General features: G+C 46.0%; 7 non-coding genes across 7 annotated transcripts; all 7 read left to right on the top strand.

Annotated features, from left to right (window-relative positions):
• LOC130349650 (U2 spliceosomal RNA) lies at window positions 1-191 on the top strand. Its single transcript, XR_008886930.1, has one exon. It is a non-coding gene; the product is annotated as a U2 spliceosomal RNA (small nuclear RNA).
• Window positions 192-2,282: 2,091 nt separating this feature from the next.
• Window positions 2,283-2,473, top strand: LOC130349649 (U2 spliceosomal RNA). Its single transcript, XR_008886929.1, has one exon. It is a non-coding gene; the product is annotated as a U2 spliceosomal RNA (small nuclear RNA).
• A 2,094-nt stretch (window positions 2,474-4,567) lies between these two features.
• LOC130349647 (U2 spliceosomal RNA) lies at window positions 4,568-4,758 on the top strand. Its single transcript, XR_008886928.1, has one exon. It is a non-coding gene; the product is annotated as a U2 spliceosomal RNA (small nuclear RNA).
• Window positions 4,759-6,857: 2,099 nt separating this feature from the next.
• LOC130349646 (U2 spliceosomal RNA) lies at window positions 6,858-7,048 on the top strand. The gene has a single exon (XR_008886927.1). It is a non-coding gene; the product is annotated as a U2 spliceosomal RNA (small nuclear RNA).
• A 2,078-nt stretch (window positions 7,049-9,126) lies between these two features.
• LOC130349644 (U2 spliceosomal RNA) lies at window positions 9,127-9,317 on the top strand. The gene has a single exon (XR_008886925.1). It is a non-coding gene; the product is annotated as a U2 spliceosomal RNA (small nuclear RNA).
• A 2,095-nt stretch (window positions 9,318-11,412) lies between these two features.
• LOC130349676 (U2 spliceosomal RNA) lies at window positions 11,413-11,603 on the top strand. The gene has a single exon (XR_008886954.1). It is a non-coding gene; the product is annotated as a U2 spliceosomal RNA (small nuclear RNA).
• A 2,096-nt stretch (window positions 11,604-13,699) lies between these two features.
• LOC130349679 (U2 spliceosomal RNA) lies at window positions 13,700-13,890 on the top strand. The gene has a single exon (XR_008886957.1). It is a non-coding gene; the product is annotated as a U2 spliceosomal RNA (small nuclear RNA).
• The last annotated feature ends 1,301 nt before the right edge of the window (window positions 13,891-15,191 follow it).

Raw genomic sequence — 15,191 nt, 5'->3', positions numbered from 1 at the left:
ATCGCTTCTCGGCCTTTTGGCTAAGATCAAGTGTAGTATCTGTTCTTATCAGTTTAATATCTGATACGTCCCCTATCTGGGGACCATATATTAAATGGATTTTTGAGAACGGGGGCCGATTTCGAAGCTTGCTTCCGTCGCCCTATGCATTGACCCGATATGGCAGTATCTTCGGGTACAGTGCACCACCCCCTTACAGGGTTAAAAAGAAAGATTCCTACTTTCATTGCTACCTGCTTGCTGGCTAGCTAGCTAGCCAGCCCTGTGGGCCTTGCTGCTGCTGCAGCCAAAAAACAAAAGGTGGTGCTGCTGCTGCTTCTGCTGCTTCTGCTTCTGCTTGTGTCTGGCCCCTGTTGGAGCGTCCAGGCACAGGACTTCTGCTGCTGCTGACTAAATGGCCTCCTTAATTGGATCATTTGAGTAGCCAGCACACCTGTGCAGGTAGGGCATGACATGATAGGCAGCTGCCTTGATAGCGGGTGGGTGCTGAATGTTCCTAATTGACAAAATAAGATTAATGCTTATGAAGAAATATAAAATCTCATCCCTTCCCCAATATCGCGCCACACCCCTACCCCTTAATTCCCTGGTTGAACGTGATGGACATATGTCTTTTTTCGACCGTACTAACTATTGTAACTATGTAACATAACATGGGGGGGGGGGGGGGGGTCTCCTGGCTGTTCACACAGGTGTGTCATTGCTGTACATTGACCATGCATTGCTTCTGTGGTATTGCAAAGGCAAAGACAAATGCTTCCAGCCATCCATTGCACTAATGGATTGGTCATCAGCTGGCTGTCTATGTCCCGCATCAATATAGACCAAAGTACAGAGGGTTAGGCTATGCTATTGTGCACCTACCTGATGCATCAGAAGGTGCGAGGCCCTTGCTAAATTCTGTGCACAGACTTTGAGATCTATGCTTTAGACTGTATCTAAACCTGCTCCAACATGGACTGACATTCTGGCCTACTTTCAGCCGATGCGACTTGTCTGTCGCTGAACAGTCGCTTTTTATGTATTCAGCACCTATGTATAATGTTGTAAAAATGCTCTAGAAGCTAAAGTCGCAGAAATGTCACACATATTTGGCCTGCAACTTTCTGTGCGACAAATTCAGACAGGAAAAATCAGTATAAATCCTTAGAAAATTATCCCCCAGTGTCTCCATCTGCTGGCGGTATTGAATAAGCATTGCTGCACTGATGGGGTATGCATTAGACGAAAAAAAAGAAGAAAAAGAAGAATAATACGCCCAGAAAAGAGGCGAAAAGGAGAAAAACGTAAAAAAACGTGAAAAAAAAGTAAGAGGAAGAGAAGGGAAAAAAAGGTGGAAATGGGTTTAAAAGTGATTTCGGCGGAGAAATATATATATATATATATATATATATATATATATATATATATGCGCACACACACACATAGATATAAACGTATTCTCCGTTGAGATATTGCAGCCGCTGCTGTGTCCAGGCCCAGGAGCCTTAGCACTGTGCTGTGATGTCACTCAATACCACTGACATCACTAGGTGTAAACAACATCTCTCCTTTGCTGTGTATGTGACTATGGAGCTGTTTGGTGATGTCGTCTATTACGGCCTTCATAGAAGCAACAGGAGATTGTTGCATCCATCTTGAACCCTCAGAACTACAGTGCTATGATGTCACTCACTTCCACAGGCCTTGCAGAGTGTAAACAACAACAACCCAGCTTTGTTGTGTATGTAACCAAAGGGATTTGTGATGTCACCTAGAACCTTCACAGCAGCGACAGCTTTATGAGGAGCATCAGCACTGCTCTGCCTGAGCAGAACCATCACCGCCATAGGTTGTCAAATAACCCGGATTTAACCCACACAGGTAAGTCCAATGGGGTGCAGGCATGTCCTCTATGCTTACAGCTTCCCGTGGGTGTTGGTTTGATACCGTTTGGGGACAGCCAAGGAGGCATCTGCAGGCAACAAAGGTAGGTGTGTGCTTGTGTGTGTGTTTCCTATGCAGATCCTAAGCCCAGTGTCACATGCAAGTAGGAGGAGTAAGAAGGGTTCCTGGCAAATCCGGGTTATGGATTGCATTTAAAAAGGCCCCGTGGGAGTGCAATGGGCCCCTGTCTTGCTGCTTAGCAATAATGGTATGGGTTTAGGTTCTGCTGTGTGTACTGGTGGTTGACTGCCCCCCAGCCCAGAGTGTGCATGGAAAATTGTCTGGCAGCCTCCCTGATAGCAAGCAGTGATAGTGCCCATGAAGGGGACCTTGTTGGGCCCGCCCCTTTCACGGTTATCGCTTCTCGGCCTTTTGGCTAAGATCAAGTGTAGTATCTGTTCTTATCAGTTTAATATCTGATACGTCCCCTATCTGGGGACCATATATTAAATGGATTTTTGAGAACGGGGGCCGATTTCGAAGCTTGCTTCCGTCGCCCTATGCATTGACCCGATATGGCAGTATCTTCGGGTACAGTGCACCACCCCCTTACAGGGTTAAAAAGAAAGATTCCTACTTTCATTGCTACCTGCTTGCTGGCTAGCCAGCTAGCCAGCCCTGTGGGCCTTGCTGCTGCTGCAGCCAAAAAACAAAAGGTGGTGCTGCTGCTGCTTCTGCTGCTTCTGCTTCTGCTTGTGTCTGGCCCCTGTTGGAGCGTCCAGGCACAGGACTTCTGCTGCTGCTGACTAAATGGCCTCCTTAATTGGATCATTTGAGTAGCCAGCACACCTGTGCAGGTAGGGCATGACATGATAGGCAGCTGCCTTGATAGCGGGTGGGTGCTGAATGTTCCTAATTGACAAAATAAGATTAATGCTTATGAAGAAATATAAAATCTCATCCCTTCCCCAATATCGCGCCACACCCCTACCCCTTAATTCCCTGGTTGAACGTGATGGACATATGTCTTTTTTCGACCGTACTAACTATGTAACTATGTAACATAACATGGGGGGGGGGGGGGGGGGGTCTCCTGGCTGTTCACACAGGTGTGTCATTGCTGTACATTGACCATGCATTGCTTCTGTGGTATTGCAAAGGCAAAGACAAATGCTTCCAGCCATCCATTGCACTAATGGATTGGTCATCAGCTGGCTGTCTATGTCCCGCATCAATATAGACCAAAGTACAGAGGGTTAGGCTATGCTATTGTGCACCTACCTGATGCATCAGAAGGTGCGAGGCCCTTGCTAAATTCTGTGCACAGACTTTGAGATCTATGCTTTAGACTGTATCTAAACCTGCTCCAACATGGACTGACATTCTGGCCTACTTTCAGCCGATGCGACTTGTCTGTCGCTGAACAGTCGCTTTTTATGTATTCAGCACCTATGTATAATGTTGTAAAAATGCTCTAGAAGCTAAAGTCGCAGAAATGTCACACATATTTGGCCTGCAACTTTCTGTGCGACAAATTCAGACAGGAAAAATCAGTATAAATCCTTAGAAAATTATCCCCCAGTGTCTCCATCTGCTGGCGGTATTGAATAAGCATTGCTGCACTGATGGGGTATGCATTAGACGAAAAAAAAGAAGAAAAAGAAGAATAATACGCCCAGAAAAGAGGCGAAAAGGAGAAAAACGTAAAAAAACGTGAAAAAAAAGTAAGAGGAAGAGAAGGGAAAAAAAGGTGGAAATGGGTTTAAAAGTGATTTCGGCGGAGAAATATATATATATATATATATATATATATATATATATATATATATGCGCACACACACACATAGATATAAACGTATTCTCCGTTGAGATATTGCAGCCGCTGCTGTGTCCAGGCCCAGGAGCCTTAGCACTGTGCTGTGATGTCACTCAATACCACTGACATCACTAGGTGTAAACAACATCTCTCCTTTGCTGTGTATGTGACTATGGAGCTGTTTGGTGATGTCGTCTATTACGGCCTTCATAGAAGCAACAGGAGATTGTTGCATCCATCTTGAACCCTCAGAACTACAGTGCTATGATGTCACTCACTTCCACAGGCCTTGCAGAGTGTAAACAACAACAACCCAGCTTTGTTGTGTATGTAACCAAAGGGATTTGTGATGTCACCTAGAACCTTCACAGCAGCGACAGCTTTATGAGGAGCATCAGCACTGCTCTGCCTGAGCAGAACCATCACCGCCATAGGTTGTCAAATAACCCGGATTTAACCCACACAGGTAAGTCCAATGGGGTGCAGGCATGTCCTCTATGCTTACAGCTTCCCGTGGGTGTTGGTTTGATACCGTTTGGGGACAGCCAAGGAGGCATCTGCAGGCAACAAAGGTAGGTGTGTGCTTGTGTGTGTGTTTCCTATGCAGATCCTAAGCCCAGTGTCACATGCAAGTAGGAGGAGTAAGAAGGGTTCCTGGCAAATCCGGGTTATGGATTGCATTTAAAAAGGCCCCGTGGGAGTGCAATGGGCCCCTGTCTTGCTGCTTAGCAATAATGGTATGGGTTTAGGTTCTGCTGTGTGTACTGGTGGTTGACTGCCCCCCAGCCCAGAGTGTGCATGGAAAATTGTCTGGCAGCCTCCCTGACAGCAAGCAGTGATAGTGCCCATGAAGGGGACCTTGTTGGGCCCGCCCCTTTCACGGTTATCGCTTCTCGGCCTTTTGGCTAAGATCAAGTGTAGTATCTGTTCTTATCAGTTTAATATCTGATACGTCCCCTATCTGGGGACCATATATTAAATGGATTTTTGAGAACGGGGGCCGATTTCGAAGCTTGCTTCCGTCGCCCTATGCATTGACCCGATATGGCAGTATCTTCGGGTACAGTGCACCACCCCCTTACAGGGTTAAAAAGAAAGATTCCTACTTTCATTGCTACCTGCTTGCTGGCTAGCCAGCTAGCCAGCCCTGTGGGCCTTGCTGCTGCTGCAGCCAAAAAACAAAAGGTGGTGCTGCTGCTGCTTCTGCTGCTTCTGCTTCTGCTTGTGTCTGGCCCCTGTTGGAGCGTCCAGGCACAGGACTTCTGCTGCTGCTGACTAAATGGCCTCCTTAATTGGATCATTTGAGTAGCCAGCACACCTGTGCAGGTAGGGCATGACATGATAGGCAGCTGCCTTGATAGCGGGTGGGTGCTGAATGTTCCTAATTGACAAAATAAGATTAATGCTTATGAAGAAATATAAAATCTCATCCCTTCCCCAATATCGCGCCACACCCCTACCCCTTAATTCCCTGGTTGAACGTGATGGACATATGTCTTTTTTCGACCGTACTAACTATGTAACTATGTAACATAACATGGGGGGGGGGGGGGGGGGGGTCTCCTGGCTGTTCACACAGGTGTGTCATTGCTGTACATTGACCATGCATTGCTTCTGTGGTATTGCAAAGGCAAAGACAAATGCTTCCAGCCATCCATTGCACTAATGGATTGGTCATCAGCTGGCTGTCTATGTCCCGCATCAATATAGACCAAAGTACAGAGGGTTAGGCTATGCTATTGTGCACCTACCTGATGCATCAGAAGGTGCGAGGCCCTTGCTAAATTCTGTGCACAGACTTTGAGATCTATGCTTTAGACTGTATCTAAACCTGCTCCAACATGGACTGACATTCTGGCCTACTTTCAGCCGATGCGACTTGTCTGTCGCTGAACAGTCGCTTTTTATGTATTCAGCACCTATGTATAATGTTGTAAAAATGCTCTAGAAGCTAAAGTCGCAGAAATGTCACACATATTTGGCCTGCAACTTTCTGTGCGACAAATTCAGACAGGAAAAATCAGTATAAATCCTTAGAAAATTATCCCCCAGTGTCTCCATCTGCTGGCGGTATTGAATAAGCATTGCTGCACTGATGGGGTATGCATTAGACGAAAAAAAAGAAGAAAAAGAAGAATAATACGCCCAGAAAAGAGGCGAAAAGGAGAAAAACGTAAAAAAACGTGAAAAAAAAGTAAGAGGAAGAGAAGGGAAAAAAAGGTGGAAATGGGTTTAAAAGTGATTTCGGCGGAGAAATATATATATATATATATATATATATATATATATATATATATATATATGCGCACACACACACATAGATATAAACGTATTCTCCGTTGAGATATTGCAGCCGCTGCTGTGTCCAGGCCCAGGAGCCTTAGCACTGTGCTGTGATGTCACTCAATACCACTGACATCACTAGGTGTAAACAACATCTCTCCTTTGCTGTGTATGTGACTATGGAGCTGTTTGGTGATGTCGTCTATTACGGCCTTCATAGAAGCAACAGGAGATTGTTGCATCCATCTTGAACCCTCAGAACTACAGTGCTATGATGTCACTCACTTCCACAGGCCTTGCAGAGTGTAAACAACAACAACCCAGCTTTGTTGTGTATGTAACCAAAGGGATTTGTGATGTCACCTAGAACCTTCACAGCAGCGACAGCTTTATGAGGAGCATCAGCACTGCTCTGCCTGAGCAGAACCATCACCGCCATAGGTTGTCAAATAACCCGGATTTAACCCACACAGGTAAGTCCAATGGGGTGCAGGCATGTCCTCTATGCTTACAGCTTCCCGTGGGTGTTGGTTTGATACCGTTTGGGGACAGCCAAGGAGGCATCTGCAGGCAACAAAGGTAGGTGTGTGCTTGTGTGTGTGTTTCCTATGCAGATCCTAAGCCCAGTGTCACATGCAAGTAGGAGGAGTAAGAAGGGTTCCTGGCAAATCCGGGTTATGGATTGCATTTAAAAAGGCCCCGTGGGAGTGCAATGGGCCCCTGTCTTGCTGCTTAGCAATAATGGTATGGGTTTAGGTTCTGCTGTGTGTACTGGTGGTTGACTGCCCCCCAGCCCAGAGTGTGCATGGAAAATTGTCTGGCAGCCTCCCTGACAGCAAGCAGTGATAGTGCCCATGAAGGGGACCTTGTTGGGCCCGCCCCTTTCACGGTTATCGCTTCTCGGCCTTTTGGCTAAGATCAAGTGTAGTATCTGTTCTTATCAGTTTAATATCTGATACGTCCCCTATCTGGGGACCATATATTAAATGGATTTTTGAGAACGGGGGCCGATTTCGAAGCTTGCTTCCGTCGCCCTATGCATTGACCCGATATGGCAGTATCTTCGGGTACAGTGCACCACCCCCTTACAGGGTTAAAAAGAAAGATTCCTACTTTCATTGCTACCTGCTTGCTGGCTAGCTAGCTAGCCAGCCCTGTGGGCCTTGCTGCTGCTGCAGCCAAAAAACAAAAGGTGGTGCTGCTGCTGCTTCTGCTGCTTCTGCTTCTGCTTGTGTCTGGCCCCTGTTGGAGCGTCCAGGCACAGGACTTCTGCTGCTGCTGACTAAATGGCCTCCTTAATTGGATCATTTGAGTAGCCAGCACACCTGTGCAGGTAGGGCATGACATGATAGGCAGCTGCCTTGATAGCGGGTGGGTGCTGAATGTTCCTAATTGACAAAATAAGATTAATGCTTATGAAGAAATATAAAATCTCATCCCTTCCCCAATATCGCGCCACACCCCTACCCCTTAATTCCCTGGTTGAACGTGATGGACATATGTCTTTTTTCGACCGTACTAACTATGTAACTATGTAACATAACATGGGGGGGGGGGGGGGGGTCTCCTGGCTGTTCACACAGGTGTGTCATTGCTGTACATTGACCATGCATTGCTTCTGTGGTATTGCAAAGGCAAAGACAAATGCTTCCAGCCATCCATTGCACTAATGGATTGGTCATCAGCTGGCTGTCTATGTCCCGCATCAATATAGACCAAAGTACAGAGGGTTAGGCTATGCTATTGTGCACCTACCTGATGCATCAGAAGGTGCGAGGCCCTTGCTAAATTCTGTGCACAGACTTTGAGATCTATGCTTTAGACTGTATCTAAACCTGCTCCAACATGGACTGACATTCTGGCCTACTTTCAGCCGATGCGACTTGTCTGTCGCTGAACAGTCGCTTTTTATGTATTCAGCACCTATGTATAATGTTGTAAAAATGCTCTAGAAGCTAAAGTCGCAGAAATGTCACACATATTTGGCCTGCAACTTTCTGTGCGACAAATTCAGACAGGAAAAATCAGTATAAATCCTTAGAAAATTATCCCCCAGTGTCTCCATCTGCTGGCGGTATTGAATAAGCATTGCTGCACTGATGGGGTATGCATTAGACGAAAAAAAAGAAGAAAAAGAAGAATAATACGCCCAGAAAAGAGGCGAAAAGGAGAAAAACGTAAAAAAACGTGAAAAAAAAGTAAGAGGAAGAGAAGGGAAAAAAAGGTGGAAATGGGTTTAAAAGTGATTTTGGCGGAGAAATATATATATATATATATATATATATATATATATATATATATGCGCACACACACACATAGATATAAACGTATTCTCCGTTGAGATATTGCAGCCGCTGCTGTGTCCAGGCCCAGGAGCCTTAGCACTGTGCTGTGATGTCACTCAATACCACTGACATCACTAGGTGTAAACAACATCTCTCCTTTGCTGTGTATGTGACTATGGAGCTGTTTGGTGATGTCGTCTATTACGGCCTTCATAGAAGCAACAGGAGATTGTTGCATCCATCTTGAACCCTCAGAACTACAGTGCTATGATGTCACTCACTTCCACAGGCCTTGCAGAGTGTAAACAACAACAACCCAGCTTTGTTGTGTATGTAACCAAAGGGATTTGTGATGTCACCTAGAACCTTCACAGCAGCGACAGCTTTATGAGGAGCATCAGCACTGCTCTGCCTGAGCAGAACCATCACCGCCATAGGTTGTCAAATAACCCGGATTTAACCCACACAGGTAAGTCCAATGGGGTGCAGGCATGTCCTCTATGCTTACAGCTTCCCGTGGGTGTTGGTTTGATACCGTTTGGGGACAGCCAAGGAGGCATCTGCAGGCAACAAAGGTAGGTGTGTGCTTGCTATGCAGATCCTAAGCCCAGTGTCACATGCAAGTAGGAGGAGTAAGAAGGGTTCCTGGCAAATCCGGGTTATGGATTGCATTTAAAAAGGCCCCGTGGGAGTGCAATGGGCCCCTGTCTTGCTGCTTAGCAATAATGGTATGGGTTTAGGTTCTGCTGTGTGTACTGGTGGTTGACTGCCCCCCAGCCCAGAGTGTGCATGGAAAATTGTCTGGCAGCCTCCCTGACAGCAAGCAGTGATAGTGCCCATGAAGGGGACCTTGTTGGGCCCGCCCCTTTCACGGTTATCGCTTCTCGGCCTTTTGGCTAAGATCAAGTGTAGTATCTGTTCTTATCAGTTTAATATCTGATACGTCCCCTATCTGGGGACCATATATTAAATGGATTTTTGAGAACGGGGGCCGATTTCGAAGCTTGCTTCCGTCGCCCTATGCATTGACCCGATATGGCAGTATCTTCGGGTACAGTGCACCACCCCCTTACAGGGTTAAAAAGAAAGATTCCTACTTTCATTGCTACCTGCTTGCTGGCTAGCCAGCTAGCCAGCCCTGTGGGCCTTGCTGCTGCTGCAGCCAAAAAACAAAAGGTGGTGCTGCTGCTGCTTCTGCTGCTTCTGCTTCTGCTTGTGTCTGGCCCCTGTTGGAGCGTCCAGGCACAGGACTTCTGCTGCTGCTGACTAAATGGCCTCCTTAATTGGATCATTTGAGTAGCCAGCACACCTGTGCAGGTAGGGCATGACATGATAGGCAGCTGCCTTGATAGCGGGTGGGTGCTGAATGTTCCTAATTGACAAAATAAGATTAATGCTTATGAAGAAATATAAAATCTCATCCCTTCCCCAATATCGCGCCACACCCCTACCCCTTAATTCCCTGGTTGAACGTGATGGACATATGTCTTTTTTCGACCGTACTAACTATGTAACTATGTAACATAACATGGGGGGGGGGGGGGGGTCTCCTGGCTGTTCACACAGGTGTGTCATTGCTGTACATTGACCATGCATTGCTTCTGTGGTATTGCAAAGGCAAAGACAAATGCTTCCAGCCATCCATTGCACTAATGGATTGGTCATCAGCTGGCTGTCTATGTCCCGCATCAATATAGACCAAAGTACAGAGGGTTAGGCTATGCTATTGTGCACCTACCTGATGCATCAGAAGGTGCGAGGCCCTTGCTAAATTCTGTGCACAGACTTTGAGATCTATGCTTTAGACTGTATCTAAACCTGCTCCAACATGGACTGACATTCTGGCCTACTTTCAGCCGATGCGACTTGTCTGTCGCTGAACAGTCGCTTTTTATGTATTCAGCACCTATGTATAATGTTGTAAAAATGCTCTAGAAGCTAAAGTCGCAGAAATGTCACACATATTTGGCCTGCAACTTTCTGTGCGACAAATTCAGACAGGAAAAATCAGTATAAATCCTTAGAAAATTATCCCCCAGTGTCTCCATCTGCTGGCGGTATTGAATAAGCATTGCTGCACTGATGGGGTATGCATTAGACGAAAAAAAAGAAGAAAAAGAAGAATAATACGCCCAGAAAAGAGGCGAAAAGGAGAAAAACGTAAAAAAACGTGAAAAAAAAGTAAGAGGAAGAGAAGGGAAAAAAAGGTGGAAATGGGTTTAAAAGTGATTTCGGCGGAGAAATATATATATATATATATATATATATATATATATATATATATATATATGCGCACACACACACATAGATATAAACGTATTCTCCGTTGAGATATTGCAGCCGCTGCTGTGTCCAGGCCCAGGAGCCTTAGCACTGTGCTGTGATGTCACTCAATACCACTGACATCACTAGGTGTAAACAACATCTCTCCTTTGCTGTGTATGTGACTATGGAGCTGTTTGGTGATGTCGTCTATTACGGCCTTCATAGAAGCAACAGGAGATTGTTGCATCCATCTTGAACCCTCAGAACTACAGTGCTATGATGTCACTCACTTCCACAGGCCTTGCAGAGTGTAAACAACAACAACCCAGCTTTGTTGTGTATGTAACCAAAGGGATTTGTGATGTCACCTAGAACCTTCACAGCAGCGACAGCTTTATGAGGAGCATCAGCACTGCTCTGCCTGAGCAGAACCATCACCGCCATAGGTTGTCAAATAACCCGGATTTAACCCACACAGGTAAGTCCAATGGGGTGCAGGCATGTCCTCTATGCTTACAGCTTCCCGTGGGTGTTGGTTTGATACCGTTTGGGGACAGCCAAGGAGGCATCTGCAGGCAACAAAGGTAGGTGTGTGCTTGTGTGTGTGTTTCCTATGCAGATCCTAAGCCCAGTGTCACATGCAAGTAGGAGGAGTAAGAAGGGTTCCTGGCAAATCCGGGTTATGGATTGCATTTAAAAAGGCCCCGTGGGAGTGCAATGGGCCCCTGTCTTGCTGCTTAGCAATAATGGTATGGGTTTAGGTTCTGCTGTGTGTACTGGTGGTTGACTGCCCCCCAGCCCAGAGTGTGCATGGAAAATTGTCTGGCAGCCTCCCTGACAGCAAGCAGTGATAGTGCCCATGAAGGGGACCTTGTTGGGCCCGCCCCTTTCACGGTTATTGCTTCTCGGCCTTTTGGCTAAGATCAAGTGTAGTATCTGTTCTTATCAGTTTAATATCTGATACGTCCCCTATCTGGGGACCATATATTAAATGGATTTTTGAGAACGGGGGCCGATTTCGAAGCTTGCTTCCGTCGCCCTATGCATTGACCCGATATGGCAGTATCTTCGGGTACAGTGCACCACCCCCTTACAGGGTTAAAAAGAAAGATTCCTACTTTCATTGCTACCTGCTTGCTGGCTAGCCAGCTAGCCAGCCCTGTGGGCCTTGCTGCTGCTGCAGCCAAAAAACAAAAGGTGGTGCTGCTGCTGCTTCTGCTGCTTCTGCTTCTGCTTGTGTCTGGCCCCTGTTGGAGCGTCCAGGCACAGGACTTCTGCTGCTGCTGACTAAATGGCCTCCTTAATTGGATCATTTGAGTAGCCAGCACACCTGTGCAGGTAGGGCATGACATGATAGGCAGCTGCCTTGATAGCGGGTGGGTGCTGAATGTTCCTAATTGACAAAATAAGATTAATGCTTATGAAGAAATATAAAATCTCATCCCTTCCCCAATATCGCGCCACACCCCTACCCCTTAATTCCCTGGTTGAACGTGATGGACATATGTCTTTTTTCGACCGTACTAACTATGTAACTATGTAACATAACATGGGGGGGGGGGGGGGGGTCTCCTGGCTGTTCACACAGGTGTGTCATTGCTGTACATTGACCATGCATTGCTTCTGTGGTATTGCAAAGGCAAAGACAAATGCTTCCAGCCATCCATTGCACTAATGGATTGGTCATCAGCTGGCTGTCTATGTCCCGCATCAATATAGACCAAAGTACAGAGGGTTAGGCTATGCTATTGTGCACCTACCTGATGCATCAGAAGGTGCGAGGCCCTTGCTAAATTCTGTGCACAGACTTTGAGATCTATGCTTTAGACTGTATCTAAACCTGCTCCAACATGGACTGACATTCTGGCCTACTTTCAGCCGATGCGACTTGTCTGTCGCTGAACAGTCGCTTTTTATGTATTCAGCACCTATGTATAATGTTGTAAAAATGCTCTAGAAGCTAAAGTCGCAGAAATGTCACACATATTTGGCCTGCAACTTTCTGTGCGACAAATTCAGACAGGAAAAATCAGTATAAATCCTTAGAAAATTATCCCCCAGTGTCTCCATCTGCTGGCGGTATTGAATAAGCATTGCTGCACTGATGGGGTATGCATTAGACGAAAAAAAAGAAGAAAAAGAAGAATAATACGCCCAGAAAAGAGGCGAAAAGGAGAAAAACGTAAAAAAACGTGAAAAAAAAGTAAGAGGAAGAGAAGGGAAAAAAAGGTGGAAATGGGTTTAAAAGTGATTTCGGCGGAGAAATATATATATATATATATATATATATATATATATATATATATATATATGCGCACACACACACATAGATATAAACGTATTCTCCGTTGAGATATTGCAGCCGCTGCTGTGTCCAGGCCCAGGAGCCTTAGCACTGTGCTGTGATGTCACTCAATACCACTGACATCACTAGGTGTAAACAACATCTCTCCTTTGCTGTGTATGTGACTATGGAGCTGTTTGGTGATGTCGTCTATTACGGCCTTCATAGAAGCAACAGGAGATTGTTGCATCCATCTTGAACCCTCAGAACTACAGTGCTATGATGTCACTCACTTCCACAGGCCTTGCAGAGTGTAAACAACAACAACCCAGCTTTGTTGTGTATGTAACCAAAGGGATTTGTGATGTCACCTAGAACCTTCACAGCAGCGACAGCTTTATGAGGAGCATCAGCACTGCTCTGCCTGAGCAGAACCATCACCGCCATAGGTTGTCAAATAACCCGGATTTAACCCACACAGGTAAGTCCAATGGGGTGCAGGCATGTCCTCTATGCTTACAGCTTCCCGTGGGTGTTGGTTTGATACCGTTTGGGGACAGCCAAGGAGGCATCTGCAGGCAACAAAGGTAGGTGTGTGCTTGTGTGTGTGTTTCCTATGCAGATCCTAAGCCCAGTGTCACATGCAAGTAGGAGGAGTAAGAAGGGTTCCTGGCAAATCCGGGTTATGGATTGCATTTAAAAAGGCCCCGTGGGAGTGCAATGGGCCCCTGTCTTGCTGCTTAGCAATAATGGTATGGGTTTAGGTTCTGCTGTGTGTACTGGTGGTTGACTGCCCCCCAGCCCAGAGTGTGCATGGAAAATTGTCTGGCAGCCTCCCTGACAGCAAGCAGTGATAGTGCCCATGAAGGGGACCTTGTTGGGCCCGCCCCTTTCACGGTTATCGCTTCTCGGCCTTTTGGCTAAGATCAAGTGTAGTATCTGTTCTTATCAGTTTAATATCTGATACGTCCCCTATCTGGGGACCATATATTAAATGGATTTTTGAGAACGGGGGCCGATTTCGAAGCTTGCTTCCGTCGCCCTATGCATTGACCCGATATGGCAGTATCTTCAGGGACAGTGCACCACCCCCTTACAGGGTTAAAAAGAAAGATTCCTACTTTCATTGCTACCTGCTTGCTGGCTAGCCAGCTAGCCAGCCCTGTGGGCCTTGCTGCTGCTGCAGCCAAAAAACAAAAGGTGGTGCTGCTGCTGCTTCTGCTGCTTCTGCTTCTGCTTGTGTCTGGCCCCTGTTGGAGCGTCCAGGCACAGGACTTCTGCTGCTGCTGACTAATGGCAATCCTTAGATGGAGGATAGGAGCATGAAGACACTGATGAGGGTTGGTGCATGACCTGTAAGGTAGGGCATGACATGATAGCAGCTGCCTTGATAGCGGTGTGGCTGAATGTTCCTATTGACAAAATAAGATTAATGCTTATGAAGAAATATAAAATCTCATCCTTCCCCAATATCGCGCCACACCCCTACCCCTTAATTCCCTGGTTGAACGTGATGGACATATGTCTTTTTTCGACCGTACTAACTATGTAACTATGTAACATAACATGGGGGGGGGGGGGGGGGGGTCTCCTGGCTGTTCACACAGGTGTGTCATTGCTGTACATTGACCATGCATTGCTTCTGTGGTATTGCAAAGGCAAAGACAAATGCTTCCAGCCATCCATTGCACTAATGGATTGGTCATCAGCTGGCTGTCTATGTCCCGCATCAATATAGACCAAAGTACAGAGGGTTAGGCTATGCTATTGTGCACCTACCTGATGCATCAGAAGGTGCGAGGCCCTTGCTAAATTCTGTGCACAGACTTTGAGATCTATGCTTTAGACTGTATCTAAACCTGCTCCAACATGGACTGACATTCTGGCCTACTTTCAGCCGATGCGACTTGTCTGTCGCTGAACAGTCGCTTTTTATGTATTCAGCACCTATGTATAATGTTGTAAAAATGCTCTAGAAGCTAAAGTCGCAGAAATGTCACACATATTTGGCCTGCAACTTTCTGTGCGACAAATTCAGACAGGAAAAATCAGTATAAATCCTTAGAAAATTATCCCCCAGTGTCTCCATCTGCTGGCGGTATTGAATAAGCATTGCTGCACTGATGGGGTATGCATTAGACGAAAAAAAAGAAGAAAAAGAAGAATAATACGCCCAGAAAAGAGGCGAAAAGGAGAAAAACGTAAAAAAACGTGAAAAAAAAGTAAGAGGAAGAGAAGGGAAAAAAAGGTGGAAATGGGTTTAAAAGTGATTTCGGCGGAGAAATATATATATATATATATATATATATATATATATATATATATGCGCACACACACACATAGATATAAACGTATTCTCCGTTGAGATATTGCAGCCGCTGCTGTGTCCAGG

The sequence above is a fragment of the Hyla sarda genome, unplaced genomic scaffold, assembly GCF_029499605.1.
Source record: "Hyla sarda isolate aHylSar1 unplaced genomic scaffold, aHylSar1.hap1 scaffold_920, whole genome shotgun sequence".
Lineage (NCBI taxonomy): Eukaryota > Metazoa > Chordata > Amphibia > Anura > Hylidae > Hyla > Hyla sarda.
This window is presented reverse-complemented; position numbering and strand designations above follow the sequence as displayed.